Raw genomic sequence first — 17,871 nt, 5'->3', positions numbered from 1 at the left:
ACAGTAGCTATCCTTGTATGTTTAGTATTTCTTCATGAGAGCAAGAAAATACTATATTCAATATAGATTATTACAAAATGAGAGAGAAAAAGAAAAGGCAAGCTGGTTAGCATAGCCAGCTACATCTCTAGATTTTTATCACTGATTTTCCAACACCTACATTTTTTAATCAATACTTGAGCTATGGAGTCCTGCAAGACTCTTAGCATTCAATTAAGATAAACAAACCCAAAATAAAAAGACAGCCCGCCATGGTTCAGTGCAGTTCTCGTTTTCAAGCTTCTGTATGCAATAAAGATTATACATTATCATCGTTAAAACAGTTGAAAGCGTTTCTAGGGACCTCAAAAGCTTCTGCTGAAACTAAAAGTCCCTGAGCATACTCCTGATTCATTATTGTTGCCGTTTTAAAGACTATTGCCAAAACCATTATATGAATTATTGAAAATAAATAAATAAAAATTTAGAATTAAAAAACCTCTCTACAAAAGCAGCATGGAGATCAGAAAACTTTTTGCACTGTTTCTTACTATTGTTTTATACAAGGGTGTATGTATAGTGTGTGTATGTGTATGTGTATATATACATACATCTTCTTACACTGGTCTGTATCAAGATTAACAAAATCTCAAACGTAATTTTTTTCATGTTAGAATGCTGTAATACTCATTTGTTATTCTTATTTCTTTCTTGATGACAAATTTAGTATTGTTGTTCAGATCCTATTAATCATTCTTCAAAAGAACTGTCATTGTATTTGGAGACAAACATTAGTATATAATGCAAGATGAATTCTAATTTCGACATTTATAGAAGCTAGTTTATTGACTGTTCTATAAATCCCTGTTGAATTAGATGTTCTTCTGACCCTTTTTAACCTCCAGGGGTAGAGATGACACTACAATGTACTCTTTGCCTAAATTGATGGTATTTAACTTGAGTACATCAGAGATACAAATGATATTTACTGGAAATTAAACAGCTGTGTGACACACTGCACTCATGAAAGCCATCCCACAGTAGTACTTGCAATCTGGCTACTGTGCTTGTGCAGTGCAAGGCAACCCCGAACTTCTGACTTCTGCCATCAGGGCTAGTGGGGGCTGTGGGTGCTCACAGGGCTGCCTGTGTGCACACAGATGAGACAGAATAACCTAGAAACTGCCACGGGACATCCACTCAGGCACTGGCTGCCTCTCCCTGTAGCTATCTGTAGAGAAGCGTTGGCCATGGTGCACATAATCCATAATTGAGGTTGCCATCCCATCACCTCCCAGTCACCTTTCATAACATCCTGAGCACTTCACTTTACTTCTGTACTTACTCTTTGTCTCCTATTTTTCTTCACAACTCCATGCACATTAATAAACTGCACCAGTTACAGGCTTGACAAAAGCACTGGCTATTACGGCACACTCTGACCTAACAAAATGCAAGACTTAAGTCTCTCAAAGCACTTCAACTTTGTATAATCTCCAGTTTCACTACTGGATTTAGTTTTTGTTTGTCTAAGAAAAAAAGGTATTTTATACTTTTCCATGCTCTTCACAGTTTTTGTCAAGAGAATAAAATGAATTTGAATCAGTGCCTAAAGCCTCAATCTTGGTCCTTTTAAGATTACCCAGTGTTTTTCCTTTTACTTGAAGAGCATTTTACTAAACAATATGTAAATGATATAGAAGCCAATCAAGGATAAAGCCTGTTTATTTATTCCATTGGAAACTAAAAAGAAACACAAACCAAAAACTTACATGTGCTTTTCTTATTTGTAATAAAAAGTCAAGTTTTTGGCTTAGTAACATTTCTCATTTGTGTACTGCTCTGATTTTAGCATATGGGTGAGAGCGTTAAAGGATTTGAACTTAAGAGTAAGCCCAAGAACAGAAAAGAGACAGAGAAAATGGGAACTAGTGTGAAACAGAAAACCCTACCACCTCTTTTATCTCCCTTATCCCTTGATTGTCCAACCGAGTATTTGCTATTGTAATATATATTTATTTATTTTTTAATTGCTTTAATAATGTATTTCTCAATCAAACCAACTGCTTTCTTCCAAGGAACAGCACAACATGATAACGCAGTTTATTAAAGCCAATGCCTACTTAGAATCCTATCATCCAGGATAGCTCCCTGGTTTCATCTCCATGTCCTTTCCCCTTTTAACACCTTCACTTACTCATGCCATCCTATACCTTAAGGGCGTATTATTAAAAACAAGCAAAGATAATCGCACACTCAATGAGAAGGGTGTCTTTTTGGCTCATTTAAAAGAGGCCAAAAATAAATTACCCTAACACACACTAGTAAAAAATAAATAAATAAATAAAAAATCACGGGTCAATGCCACACTAACTACTTCAGATGTTGTTCTTCCTTTGACTTAATTTGAAGAGTATAACACTTTATAAACTCAAAGTATGACTCTGCCTCAATGCAAAATAAACATCCACAGACTTATGTACATAAAAAGGTGATAGTGGAGAGTGTATCCTTGGCTATAGAGACTACTTGCATCATGTTCTTCTGTGTACAGATGCCCTAAATTGTGTGTGTGTATGTGTGTGCATATGTGCATGAACATGCATATGTATTTTATTCTGCCTAGTGGAAAACATGTTTATTCTGCACTCTGAATTAGTATGAAGGTTAAGCATTGCAAAAGATACATGCCATAACTTTCCAGTCAAAATATTCAATGGTATAGCTTTCATAAAGAAATAAGCAGTTGTATTTTAAACCTCCAACCAAACAAAAACCACCTAACAAAGCCACCTAAAGGAAAAGACAGAAAATTACCTGAGGAAAGTAATCAATGGCAATTATTCATAATAAAACTTTTTTTTTTTTTTTTTTATAAATAAGATTCATAACAGATTAGTATAGAAAATATCATTAGATTATATTGGTTTTAAACTCAGAGGCATTTCTGTTGCAGAATAATTCATTTTGAAATAAATTGGACTAATTTTCCCTTTGTAAATCTGGCTTTGCTTACCTCGCTACCTACTTCTTTGTGCACATGCCTGATAGTTTCTAATCAAATATAGCAAACCACATCAATTGTGTTTTGCTTTTGAAAGTGATGGATGACTTTGCTCTGTTCAGAGAACATGAAGATCTACGCTGTTTCCTTGAAGGAAACTTAAATGCAAGGCCATGTTGCCTTTATTTTTCATTTAGTATATAACCCCTAGTCAGTGACAAATTTCCCGTCTTTTCCTTCTCACACCAATTTGATTGCTCAGCAAGCTTCTATATAATTTCCTAAAGTACTCAATTTCCAGCTTTGAATCTCTAAAGTTTCCTTTATTATCATCTGAAAATTCAAAAGCTATCCTCGGCTTTCTTTACTACATGGATAATACTCATATTTTGCATAAAATTGTAACTAGTATAAGTAAATGAAGGTTTTGTAAAGCCAGACTGTGAAGTATAAGACTAGAGGTGAAACACGAATTAAAAGGCTGTCACAAACAAATTAAATATTTATGTTGCTTTATTAAAAGAAAACAGCTGTGCAAAAAAAAAAAAAACTAATGGTTTCTTGCTCCTTTTAGTTGATTGAATACATACTTACAATATACTTTCAAATATTGTATTTGTCTACTTAGTATCTAATCAATCAAGCTATATTAATTCTTTCCCCCATCCTCCCCTGTTTCCAAAGATCTGTCATACGCAATACAGTATTCGTATTCAAGCCAATTGAAACTGATTTTGAAAGAAAATTTCATGAGGTCCATATCAAGTGCCTAATTAAAATATCAGTGTCACACCCCCTGCTTACTCTCCATCTCTGTTTGTAGATTAAAACCAAATTAAACCCTAAATGCCATCTTCCAAAACTAGGTATGTAAAAATAAGCTTCCACACTTTTTTTTTAGAAAGTCTATTTCACAAATAGGCATTTAAGTTTAGCTTACTTTTTGAGGAATTGATAATCAGGAAGAACTGCAGAGATCTGCTTGAATGCTCTGCTGTCACAAGGCCAATCTAAAGGGCAATACTAGCAGAAAATTAAAAGCGAGTACAAAAAAATGCTTTGGTGCCCAGACAAAATACAAGCAAAAATACTGTGGACATTTTTAGGAAGAGATGAGAGGAATTTGGAGTTATGTATATGGAATGAAAATGTATATATGAGAAAGATAGAAAGAGATGCAATAGTACCAGCACATGACATTCTTGTACGATAAGCTCCTGGAAGAAAAAGGGAAGCTACAGCTCCTGCATGGAGATGAAGCGTAGTTTTAAGGTCACACACAAAAGGTAGCAGCAGCATATACAGACTAATACAGAAGACTGAATTATCACTTGTTTTCAAGAAAGATGAATTCAGACTACAACTGAAGTAAATAAATGAAACCTAGGTTGGGGAATAGTAGGGCTAGAGGGCTAAAGGAAATAGTTTGGCTTGCTTAACTTAGCCAAAAAACAGACCAAGAGGGAAGATAACTCATGTTTATAAAAAAAGTCTTCTGAAAAACAAAGCAAACAAAATCCTGTTCCCATGTAAATGGAAGGATAATACAGTCATAACAAGAAAGGTACACCCCAGCTGTTAATTCAGGCCAAAAAAAAAAAAAAAAAAAAAAGGAAAAGCCGAGAAGTCCTTCCAACCCCGTCTACTTCAAAATATTAGTTGATTACCCTGTGAAAGCCATTTAATAATGGCTTAAATCCCTATGAAGCGATTGGCTTAATTTATTCTTGTATCCCTATTTCTTTTTTTTTTTTTGTGCCAGTTTTTAAGTCAGTTCAATAAAATCAAATAATATGCACTTTTAAGAATCTTTGTTTTCTCTTGTAATATTTATTTGAAAACAATGAAATATAATGTTTAATACCAAATTTGCTTCATGAGATGAAAATCTTAAGTCAGTAAACACTTCAGCTTTAGAGAGGTGCTGAAAAACACTGGTATAAGCATCATAACATACAGGAAGGAGAAAGTCACAGGTTTTATGACATGGATAGAGAAATTCTGCAGTACTGAAGTGAATTTTATAACCCACTTAATATCAACTATTTTTTCCCTTTTCTTTTTTACTCATCTATTTCTCCCATTGAAAAGCAGCATCAGAATAGTAACATTTAACAGCTAGATAGACTGAATTCAAGCAGCTCACCCTTCTTTGCTGTAAGGGACAGGAAGTCTTGAGGAACTCCTCACAACTACCACACCCTATCAGACCTGTGTGAGGAGAGGCTGAGACCTCTGGGTCTGATACAAGAAGCTCAGAGGGATATGTGTTTGCTGTCTCTACCTATCAACAGGGACCTAAAGAGAAGATATATCTGGTCTCTTTCAGAAGCACTCAGTAACAGAGATGCAACAAGCAGAAATTGCAGCCAGGGAACCTTCAACTAGTTGTAAGAAAAAAGAAAAAAAATAAATCTTCACAATGAGAGTCATCAAACAGGTTGTCCAGTAAGTTTGGAGACAATCTTTGGGGATATCAAAACTTGTCTAGAGAAGGACCTTAGCAATCTGATCTAACTTTAAGCAGAAGGCTGGATGTGGTGACCTCCCAGGATTCCTTCCACCCAGGAAGGCTTTATAATTCTAAAAATGATCCATATTTCTGCAGCTCTTACTTGGGCTAGCAGAAACAGCTGCAACTCTTCACAGAAATTATACCACACCTAGTTTAAGCTTTTATCTTTTTGATTATATTTAAAGGTCACATCATGAACATCAACAATTTATAACATATTAACTACATGAAGAGCACTGCTAAAAAGAGTAAGACAAATTTGCTCATAAACTCCAAAGAAGTGTGGACAAGCTAATCTATATCTATGGGATAGCTTTACAGAGGCTTAAAAATCTAAATGTGTTGCAAACACAAAAGCCAACATGTTGGATGCTCAGTTTAACGATACTTCTTCATACTAGACCTCACCTCTTGAACAGCTACAGTTGATTGACAGTATTTCAACTCAAAAAAAAAATTTCTTTTCATTAATTAAAAAAGAACAAGAAAACAAATTGCACCTAGATGAAACCTTGCTGACAAAAATATTGTCTAAAATTCATAAAGTATGCTGTAATATTGAAAAATGTAATCAACTTACCTGCAGTTTGACATTATGCAAATACATAGGTGAAGGGTATTTTCCCCAAACACTAGCTATTGCTGCCAACAGAAAAATGATGGGAAAGAATTTTATGTTTTTACAGTAAAGAGGACCTTCTTGACATAACTGAGTGGAAGTCTAATAATTTATTCTAACTAGAAACACGCATACTTCAGTTCGTGTCAATATTTGCATTGACTACAAATAATGTTTTCTTTCTTCATACAATTAAAGTAAAACTCAAATATGTAGTCAAAATACATATTTGCCCAGTAACAGTATCGTTCAGATTTGTCCTTTCAGAAAACAGATGAACTAACTATATGTGTAGCCTTATAGTCCTGTAAATATATTATTGCCATTACTAGTAGTAGGCCTTTGTATTGGGTTTGGAAGATCTCAGGGCTATCAGATTTGCTTTGCCTGTCTTGACCCACCTGGAGCTTTCTTGTCACTTGGTTTAGCTAGAACAATAATTTGTCAGTGACCAGGTAGGTACACTGACACCTTTAGGTTGGATGTTAGGAAGAACTTCAAAAGGGTTGTTAGACATTGGAACAGGCTGCCCAGGGAAGTGGTGGAGTCACCATCCCTGGAAGTCTTTAAAAGACGTTTAGATGTAGAGCTTAGGGATATGGTTTAGTGGGGACTGTTAGCGTTAGGTCAGAGGTTGGACTCGATGATCTTGAGGTCTCTTCCAACCTAGAAATTCTGTGATTCTGTATTCTTAACTTGCTTTGCATAGACATATCTTTGTGTGGTGCACACACAACTACCATATAGAAGGTAACACAGGCCTCTAGAAGGAGCAGCACAAGACAAAACATAGAGGAGTACCTGGGGGTGGCAAAAGATGGGGCACAAGCTGGGTGGGGCTGCAAACTCACCAGTAGTCAGTTGAAGAACCAAAAACCTGGCTCTGGACAAACTGGTCTTGGGAGTAACAGAAAAGAAACAAGTGTCTAACATTATGTAAAATGCACCTTTTTATTTGTTTGTTTTGTTTTATTTTCAGACCAATGAAGAAGCAACCAGTTGCAAAGCTGTCCTAGCAAACATATAAAAACACCTCGATCAAGCTTCTTCAGGCAAAGAGATGCTGACAACTTGCCACATTTCCCCCTCCCTTCTTCCTCCATGCCCCAGCAGCAGTGAAAAATGAAGAACACCAGGAAATTGAATAAATATCAGGGGGTGGACATTTAACATTTATTTACTATACTATTTATTACTAATAACTTTATTATGTGTGATTTTTTCTATAATAATATTCTCCATTATCGCTTCTCTTTCTGTAATAATTCAGTCTGAACTACCAATAAGAGTTGATTAGGCTGTTAAGATTTCAAGTAACAAGATAATAAATTCTGATTTTGTTTAAAAGGCATGTTTCCATTTTGCCTATAACAAGAGTTTGAGCATAATATTTACTTTAGATTTGTTGAGTATTGTGGCAATAAAATGATCATGGACAATAGATGAATTATGCATAGAACATTATTTAACTAATATTTAGATGAATAATTAAACAATTAGAGGCAGTAAGCAGTCTATATTCAATTTAAACAAAAAAACTGCATATTTTGAAATGCATATTTTATCTCTTCCATTCCAGGAGAACACGGCTACTGCATACACACTTTTCATTGTTTTTCTTGTTTCACAATACCCTAGCAAATAATTTTATTATAAGAAAATTAGCCTTTTTTTTTTTTTTTTCCTGCTTTCATATAAATGCTTAACAAAAAAAGGATCATTAAAGGGTCTGATTTCCAGAACAGTAACTTTGCAGCCATCCATATCTATAATAATTATCTGAAAACACAAATATACTCTATGGATCTTGGAGTATACATGTATATTTCTCAGTTGATCTTTGAATCAAAAACACGAAGTATGTTTTTCTCCTCAGAGAATATTTGATGAGCACCCTCATGGGGTTGGTCACTAAATATAAACCAAGAAAACAAAAGATAAGATCCAGAAATATGTTCTCTTTGTATAGTATGCATGCAAGAAGTAAAGAACTCTTTTCCTGACTGCCTTTGATTGCTGTGCCTGATGACTGCACATTATAGCGATTCTCCACATGGCATTTTCATAAAGCCATCTACAGCACAGAAAGCAGGAGTCACGGTCAGTTGACCATCTCAAATACCTCAGCTCAACTCCTCTCATTACAGCGCGTTGCATACTTAACTGAATTTAGCTACGCACTAATTAACACAGAACAAAATATATAGACATTTGACAGGCAGCACTACAGTTTTTGTCTGTAAAATTAACAGCACAGCTTCAGCATGCCTAGAGTTTTGGATGATTTCATTTTGTCTTTGATGGGCAGAGACCCGTGATTTCTGTTGAACAAACTGCAGTGGGGATCACACTATATTTCTGGGCTGTGCTTTTACAGCATCTCCAGAGGGGATTGGAGAAAGACTATTTTAGTGTGCACTGAGCTCATTAAAGTATTTCTTCCCTAAAGTGCTGTTCTCAATCTAGTTTCCAGAACAGATGAGCATGGGCAGAAGGAAGCCTTTTGTTCCCATACCAGAACTTTTAAAGTATCAGAAGACTTCTAAATCACCCTTGAACACTAACTATTCAGTAACTGTGTACCTGTGTGATTGGGAAGGAGAGGGGGACATCTGTGGAGATCCTGATTCACAGCAGGTATTGTGTACATGTCAGAGATTCTGATATTAGGAAAACTGTTATTTTGATTAGACTTTTGCTGAACATGACATCTTGTAAATCCTTGCTTTAAAAATACTGTACTTGTATTATTACTATTTCTGTATGAAATATATGAAGATACTGAGAAACTAATACAGCTAACAGATGCCAAATCAAGATAGTAAATGACTTCCTTGTTGTTAGATACCAACTCCTAAAGTTCAGTGACAGCTCGAGTAGCATTTACCAACATTTGCACTATGCTTATTGAGAATGCCACCTGCAAATTAATCTAATATATAAAAACAAGAGCCAGGCCCTATAAAAACATTAATATGTTAACACCCAAATACAGCAATGAATATACTTGATGCACTGCCTGGTTTAAAAGCATACTTCAATCCCATGGTGTTCAAGAGGGCTCAAGTGCATGCTTTCATATATCCTATCTGATAGGTGCAGAGCTCCTAGCTACAAGCGCTTAGTGACTGTCTAGTCATAAGCTCAAATAGCACAGAAATGTTTTCAGACACTAGTAATTTCAGATGTATAACCTAGACATGTTCAACTGCCCTAGTTTGATTTTACATGTACACTGAAAGCCACTAATACTTCAGACACATCTACACAGAGACATTACCTGAGAGAAGCAGATAAATCAGGCAGCAGGAAGAGTCAGATTGAAGCTCTGCACAGACTGTTTCCAAGATGATAAATTGTTCTGTACCCAATAATTATTAGTGAAGCTGACGTATACAGAGTGGACCCAAGTGGCTTCACCACACAAAACTGCATACAAGCAGGTTAAATAGCTGCAAACTGAATATTATTTATATAGTAAAAATTAAAAAAAAAAAAAAAAAAAAAAAAAAAACCCTTAGCCCTAATATGCTTCGCATGAGATGGCATTAACCATAGCAGTGACTAAAAGTAAACAAGAAACCTTTAGTGTTAAAAATAAGGTATCTACTAATTAAATATGATAAGCATTATGTATTTTATAGCTGAACTTTCACGTCTGTGCTTGATGGCACTTTTATAGCATAATGAAAATAATGATGATTTTGCTTGGCACTGGCAAATATCACTGTTGATATTTTCTCTTTGGAAAACAAAACAAGAACAAAAACAACAAAAACAACCAGCCTCCAGGAGATTACAGTTTATATTTACTTTGTATGTAGAATTATTTTATGCAAAAACGAGGGATGTTAAGCAGCTATCAAATACGTAGAAAATGCATCTTGTTTCTGATCATTCTTTTTACACATCCTAATCACATTCCTTCTGCTGGATTCAGTGAAAACAATATTAAGCTGAAATATGCCTTGAAATTTGAAATTACACCAGAAAAATAATTCATGAAATATTAATGCACAGTTTTGCACATCATTCAAAGATCAGAGTGCAAACTCCTACACTCTTGTAATTGTATACCTACAGCATTTGGCTTTATTTTTCAGTTCTTTCACCTTCCTAATAAGAAAGGTGACATGCCCTGCTAAGCAAGACACAAACATATTCAAATGCTTGATATAAGATAATGATGTGGCTCAGTCAAATCATCACAATAAATAAGACACATGTATTCCTGCACAGCTGAAAAAATGTTTTCAGCTTATTTTCACTTTCTCTCTGTCCAAAGAAAATGCCTCGACTAAGGCCTATGAGGCTCTGCCATCCAAAACAGCAACAACAATTGTCTTAGGAAAAAAAAAAAAAAAAAAAAAAAGAAAGGTAAGTTGTATAATGCCGGGAATTTTAGGCTATTATAGTTAATAGTAATAATGGAGCAGAAAAATCTTGTTCACTCAATTGAGAAACTGAAGAAAATGCCCCACATGTTCATATCTCCTGTATTTCCCTGTATGGATGGATTATTCTGCTACTAATATCCAGAGCTTTAGAAGCTCCTCTGCAGACAAACAAGAGATCTGAAGGCCATGACTCAGAAATATTGTTGAAAATACAGCTTCACTCTTGACTCTAACTCCTCTCTCAGAGCCAGATAAGGATGAGACCACTTGTTCCTGATGACAGCAGACACTGCAGGAGGTGGCCCTGAGACCTGCTGCAGAAGGTATGCAGGTGCTCAGGAGGGAGGGAGGCACAGCAAACATGACAGAGACAAGCCAGAATTTGCATCAAACGGAACAGTAGTGTCTAATAATATACCATCAATCAGTCTCCTAACAACATAAAAAGCATTACCATCTTGGATGTAGTGGCAGTACTTGCTGCATATCTTGGTCTCCTTTCCCCAGCCTCTGCTAGTTAGACCCTATATTGTCCTTCTGCTTTGTTTGAGTATCTCCAAGGCTGGAGATTCCAGCTTCTCTTCATGGTTCAACCAACTTCTGCATAATGCTGTAAAGCTTGCTTTAGACCAGAGAGCAACTGAACATTATGTAAGGACTCCAACAATATAAGAGATATGTATATTACCCAATAACTTACAGTAGACTTACATTTGTCCTTGTTTGGAAATTGCTCCTCAAAGTCCTTCTTCTACAACTACTTGCAATACTTTATCTTAGCAGATTTTTACACAAGTTCCATGAAACAGTAGCTCAGGAAAATCCATCTCAAGGGACACTTTCTGCAATGAAACCTCAGGCTAGGTTGGAGAAGGGGAGGGAAATTATTTTACTGAAACAGCGAGAACATCAACTAGGCATTTGATGACAAATATCAGTCTCTATGAAATGCTTCCTAAAGTCAACAGTATTTGAATTCCTTAAATATGCGTCACTTCCATCTGGAACAACTCTCCTTTCTCAGCTGCAAACATTAAAAAAAAATAATATATATATATATATATAACTTTATATATATAACTTTATATATATATAAAGTTATCCAGTGACAGCATACCCTCCCTTTCCTCCTTACTCCCATCGCTGTTACTCCTCCAGTGCTCATTGCTCAATGCTTCCTTTTTAGGCCCGACAATTAATTTTACAGAAAATTGCCCAGCCATTGCCCTCTGACTGGAACAAGGACAAATGAGCTTCACAGAATGTCAACACCACCACATCTCTCCGAAGTACTGGGAAAAACATTATGCAAAAAGGAAGGACAATTTCCTGTTATTTTTGTACTCTGTAGGTAATACTCCCATTGCCTTAATACCTGTTAAGGTACCAAAAGATATCGAAGTGTTTCTGATACTCTCTTCTATGGGAATTTTTAGCATAGAAGTAGGACTCACTTGCAAAAAGAACATATTGTGCTTAAAAATAAAAAGGAAAACTATTCAAAAGGCTCAGATATTTTTTGAAATACCCTTGAGAACAATTTATATTTCAATCCTGGCATTCTCCTTGTAAATTAGAAGCAAATTCTGTAATCTTTCAGTAAATAAAACTGAATGTTTTTCAGCAAAACTACATCTACATTTTTCTGTGAAAGGAAGGCTTTTTACTTTCAAATTGCCGTTGAAATTGCATTCTCTTGTGTATCACTCAGCTGCCTTCTTTTCACAAATATCCAAATAGGGTCTGTATTTGTAATGATTGTGTCCTGTGTCTCACTTTACTGGTAGCCTGATTATTCTGTCTAGAACCATAAATCATTTTCATGCCCTTTAAACATCCAGTTTGTGCCACCATTTAAAGTTAAAACATAAAATCTAATAATAATTACAGACAAATAAAACTACTAAATTTTATTGCCTTTTTGAAAGCCACTTTGTATACTACTTAGATGATAATTAATTTTTCCTCTGTTTGCTGGAATACAGTGTTTATATAGTGTCATCATTGAACGTACTAATCAATTATCATTCATTTTCCCTATATCTGGTCCGAGCTATAAATATACTTTACTTACAGGCTGAAAACTGAAAATTAGTTAAATTAAGAGATGACCAGAAAGACCTCAGGCCAGTAACCTAGTTTGGCCAAAGTGAAGCAACACCATTGACACTAGTGAAATTATTGAGATGTAGATTGCTGTAGGACAGCTCATCCTGCATCAGAAGATTGCTCCAGCTACTCTCTTCAAAGCTTGGGGTGAAATTTTGATCCTATGAATCTTGAGCAGCTCCCATCAAACTAAGAAAGCTAGAGGGCTACACAGCACATGTAAGAGTGAAATTAGAGCTAGGTATTAGTCACAGCCCTCTCAAAAGCAGTAACAGGAATGAATGTCAAATAGCCATGCAAAACTGAGTCTTTGGAAATACCAAAGAGCAGTGAGAGCAGTGTGCAAATATATATACTTCAGCATCTTCATATCAGTATTTAACTTTCCCAGTAAGATTTAATTGATAGTAAGGACTGCAAAATTAAACTCAGATTTTTCTTCATTTTCAGTTAGAAATATCAATAGTTAAGCAAAGGTCTTTATGAAATAGATAATGAAAAAATCCATCTTAGCCCTTTAAATATGAATAAGAATCCAGCAAGTTTATAACTGTACTAAAATACACCACTCAATTTTTTCAAATGTACTAAGCAAGAGAAATCAATGTTTGCTCCTGCTGTCTGCCAAATCAGGTTATTTGTTTGGGTTTCACAACCATATGGATTTAAAAATCCCCCACCACATATGAATACATAACTGAGGGACTGACTCAATTTCTGATAAAAACAAACGAAAAGGCCTCCATCTACTTAGCTTACTAGCCCTTAACAAAATTTAAAAGACTGCAGAAACAATAACGTTATACACAATATATTTTCCAGCAAACATTCCTAATTACCAATGCAAAGCAGACTGTTAGCTCATGATACTCAGCAAACACAGGCACGACTGTCACCAATGTTTGCATCCAAAGGTCCCTTTTGCTCCTGCATTCGTTGGGCTACCTTTACTCCCAGAAATGAAGTTCGCCCAGCACCGCCTTGCAGGGCTGCTCTCCCCTCCAACCAGCCACACACAGGAGCATCCTATGTGCTCTGTCCTCAAGCAGCATCCCAGGAGCCGAACCTGCTGCTCTTCCACCCACCTCTCCCCCAGCCTCCCCATCCCTGCCTGGGGACGCACTGAGGAGCCACCCAGACTTCCAACAGGGACATGGCTGCTCTTTAACACTAAGGGTCAATGCACAGGCATTATTTATGACTTCCAAGTAACTCAGCAATGAACATAGAATATATAAAAAGAGCTGCTGTGTAGCAACTTTGCTATTACAGCTTTACGGTTTCTTGCATGACCTTCTTATCCCAGCAATATTTGTAATATATGCTCAGATCTTCAAACACAATCAGCAGTTCCTTTACTGTGTAAATTTAACAGTACTTTGTGAAAGCCCTGAGAATAAATGCTATCAAATACGTAAAAAACGCATCTTGCTGAAGTGTTTTTGTGTTAGGAAGAGATATGAATCTGGTAAGCAGATGGAAAAAAAAAAATAAACTGTTGTTATTATGCCTGTCTGTAGTTAAGATATTGTTGCTAAATCTAATTATCTCCATTTATATCTATCTCTTAGCAATGTCAGTTTGTTCAAGAGAGAAGAACAAAGAGAAATGAAGCACATACGCTGAAAGAAACGCAGAAAATCTGTTCTGTCTTCTGCATTTCAAACAGTAAGAAGATCACAGCAATAAATATAAAGAATGTTTACAAAATCCAAGTACGTAGCACACTATGACTGTAAATAGTTAACATATACCACCTGCGTTAGTAAAACAGATTTTGGTAGAAGCAGGTTTGTTTTCATGTTTAGATGTAGAGTTTAGGGATATGGTTTAGTGAGGACTGTTAGCGTTAGATCAGAAGTTGGACTCGATGATCTTGAGGTCTCTTCCAACCTAGAAATTCTGTGATTCTGTGAATTATTTGTTGTATTTTATATTTGCTTTCCTCTCTACTCTCCAGTTCTATGGGATTACCAGCATTACTTCACAAATCTGAAATTAATTTACAAATTAAAGAAGGGAACAGACTATTAAGAAGCATAACTATTCATAGACAGTTTCAGCAGAGGTTCAAACTTAGCTGGAGTAAAAGACAAGAAAAGCTAGAAACATGGTGTATGCCCATCATATTTTCGTGAACATAAACCAGGACTTCTTAAAACTATTGTCATGTAAGCTCCTCCAAGCTACATTTATTTCAGGTTTACTAACATATTTATCAGGTTCCAGTGTTGCAGATTGAGCGACTTCTCTAAATGACAGTGAGAAATGATCTCTAATCTCTCTAAATTAGTAACAATGCTAATAGGTTAAGTATATTTATGTTAAGTACTTCACTACAATACTGTTACTTCTCTGTCATGTCACTTCAGTGTGCCATTCCAGTCTCTGGAGAAGTTATTGAGAGTTAAGATGTCATACGACTAACATTTTTGCTGCATACGGTTACTGCAGGGAAAAAAAAATTTTTTTTTTGTACTGCATACAAAAAAGTGCTTTGCAGTATTTTTGGGGGGAGGTCACACAATATGGACATTAGAGTCCTGTTCTTAGGCAAAACAAACAAACATCAGCAGCACGACAGCTAGTGCATACAAGCTCATCGAAATGTCACTCACTCAGTACCACAGCAGTACCATAGAAGAGTCAAAAGTCCAGGAACAAACAGCACAGGACAGAGTTTTGAAGTGCTATTTACCTATATATGTCTGGATTTATGTGGCTTTAAATTCAGATTTTATTGCTAAGGCAATGATGACCTTGGCAAATCTTGGAAAATCTGGTGTTCAAATATCACTTTTTTTTATCTGTTAAAAGGAATGTAAGAACATTGCTTTACATAGCAATTGTATAAATGTACGATGCAACTATTTGTATTCTATTTCACTAAGCACCATTTTAATGATTTATTTGGACTATTCTTGCTTACGTCGTTCCACAATTTAGAATTTTGTGTAGCTCCAAAAGACCAGGAACATGGAGGAGAGAGGAAGGGAGAGAAGGGAGGGGAGAGAGAGATAGAAAAAATACATTATTCATAATGTATAATATATATATATAACTAAATATATAAAATATATAACTAAAAGAATGAATTTTATATATATATAATATATATAACTAATATATATATATTAGTTATATATATAACTAATTATATAATTATAATATATATATATTAGTTATATATATAACTAATATATATATTTAATATATATATTATATATAACTATATACATATAACTAAATATATAACTAAAAGAATGAATTAAAAATAGAACATAAATCACTAATTTAATTTCATATAAGAATATGTGCACAGCTAGTTCTCTGAACACTGTATGTCAGTATATGAATATCCACTGTGTTCAGATCAACAACTGAAGTTTTATAGACTGCTAGGCTGACAGAGGTCAAGTAGACCTCAGCATGTGAGGAGATTCTACGGTTCTGGCTGCAACACATCCTGGAAAAAATTAAAATATGACCGAAGAATGAATCAATAACCTACTCGGCAAGCCAGCCCATGACTCAGCCACTTGTAATAAAGCAATGTGCACAGAAGCAAAAGAAAATTAAACGCAGATCCTTACTTCACTAATTCCCAGCCAAGCTGCACTGGCAGCCTTCCTCCTCATAAAGCATGGAGCACCACTTTTTCATGCTCCACTGAACATGCATGAATTTATTTTATTTTTATTTTTTATTTTTTTTAAAGAAAAAAGTGTAAAACAATAAAAGCAAAATAGAAAAAAAAATGCAAGGTCTTTAATAAATGTTATTTTGTCATTTTTGGTTTACAACAACAACTTTGATTTAGAATCAAATCCACTACACATATAACCCAAAGAAATGAGTCATTAAACTCAGGGAGCTAGAAGACTCCCTAAAATGGGACAAGGAGCTCCTTATGAATCTGTTTTAAAGTTCTGGCACTGAGCTTCTTCTCAGCCACTCAACTCAACTACACTATTATAAGAAGTGTAGAAATATACAGCATGAGTCATGTGATTTATATGCTGTTGTAAAAATTATAAATAAACAAGGTAGTTTGGCTAATGAAGAATCTTTTGGAAGTAACACAAGTTCAAAAGCTCTTTAAAAAGTAATAAAGCACTGCTGTAAATGCAACTACTTCTTCCTTTACTTAATTTGGGTTTTGAAAAATAATTACATCTTAAAATGCTCATGTAGTTAGAACATACAAGAACCTACCAATTTTAGTTTTATCAAGATACTCGTAATTCAAGCTGATAATTCATCTTGAGCTATGTTAGCAGAGCCAAGTATGGTGCTTACAAAAATGCCTGTATATATTTTTCTCTGTTTATGTAAGCACCTTGTAAGAATGCTGTAAAAATAGAATAGCATGACAGGAATTGTCTGTTAGATTCAACCGTTTGGTATAAAGTGAAGGAAGTGGCACTGATCAGCCTAAACAATAAGAATAGAAAGAGTACTTTTAAGATACTCTTGAAAGTTATTCACAATAAAGAATGAGAGAATTTATCAGGTGACACATAAGCTTATTCTTGCTAGTCTTTAGACTGTATAGCGTTTTGACATTTCAACTGGAGATGGTCAGTATTTAAAAATTATGCCTCCACTGCAATAAATCTTACAACATTTTGTTTTAATTTGAGTTACATATTAGGGTTAAAACCAACTTACTTATGAAGAGTACATGAAAGTTTAATTAAAGACCACTAAATTATTCATATTTAATGAAATTGCTAGGAATTCTGCAGAAAAGTTCAACAACATATATCATATTATTACACTGATGAACTTGTTCTTTCTAGTTAATGAATAAAAGTTCATAAGGATTCATATAAACTTCTTAAAGGTCGATGTATCTTCAGATGTATTACAAAAAGCACACTTAAATATGTTCGCAAGTCTTAAAATATATATGTGTGAACTTCAAAAAATATTCATGAAAGCAACCTAATGAACAAATTTTTCACTTTTTGGTGGGAAACTGGACAGATGTGGAACAATAATTAAGACTATTTTCAGAAATGGGCTTGGAAAAAATGTAATATGTAAGAAGATATTAACATCAGGAGGTACAAATGAACTAGAGAGAACTATTAAAGAGGAAGGTAATTAATCATGGAAATTTAAATTATCCCATAACTGAATAGGAAAAAACAAACACACGTTTTCTATTCATATATTTCTGAATAGGAATGATACAACCTCTTGGCCTACATCATTACAAATACTCTAAATAAAATGCAAACAG

This window comes from Netta rufina (assembly GCF_964035555.1).
Source record: "Netta rufina genome assembly, chromosome: 4".
NCBI lineage: Eukaryota > Metazoa > Chordata > Aves > Anseriformes > Anatidae > Netta > Netta rufina.
The sequence above is the reverse complement of the archived record's forward strand: the minus strand, read 5'-3'. Positions refer to the sequence as shown.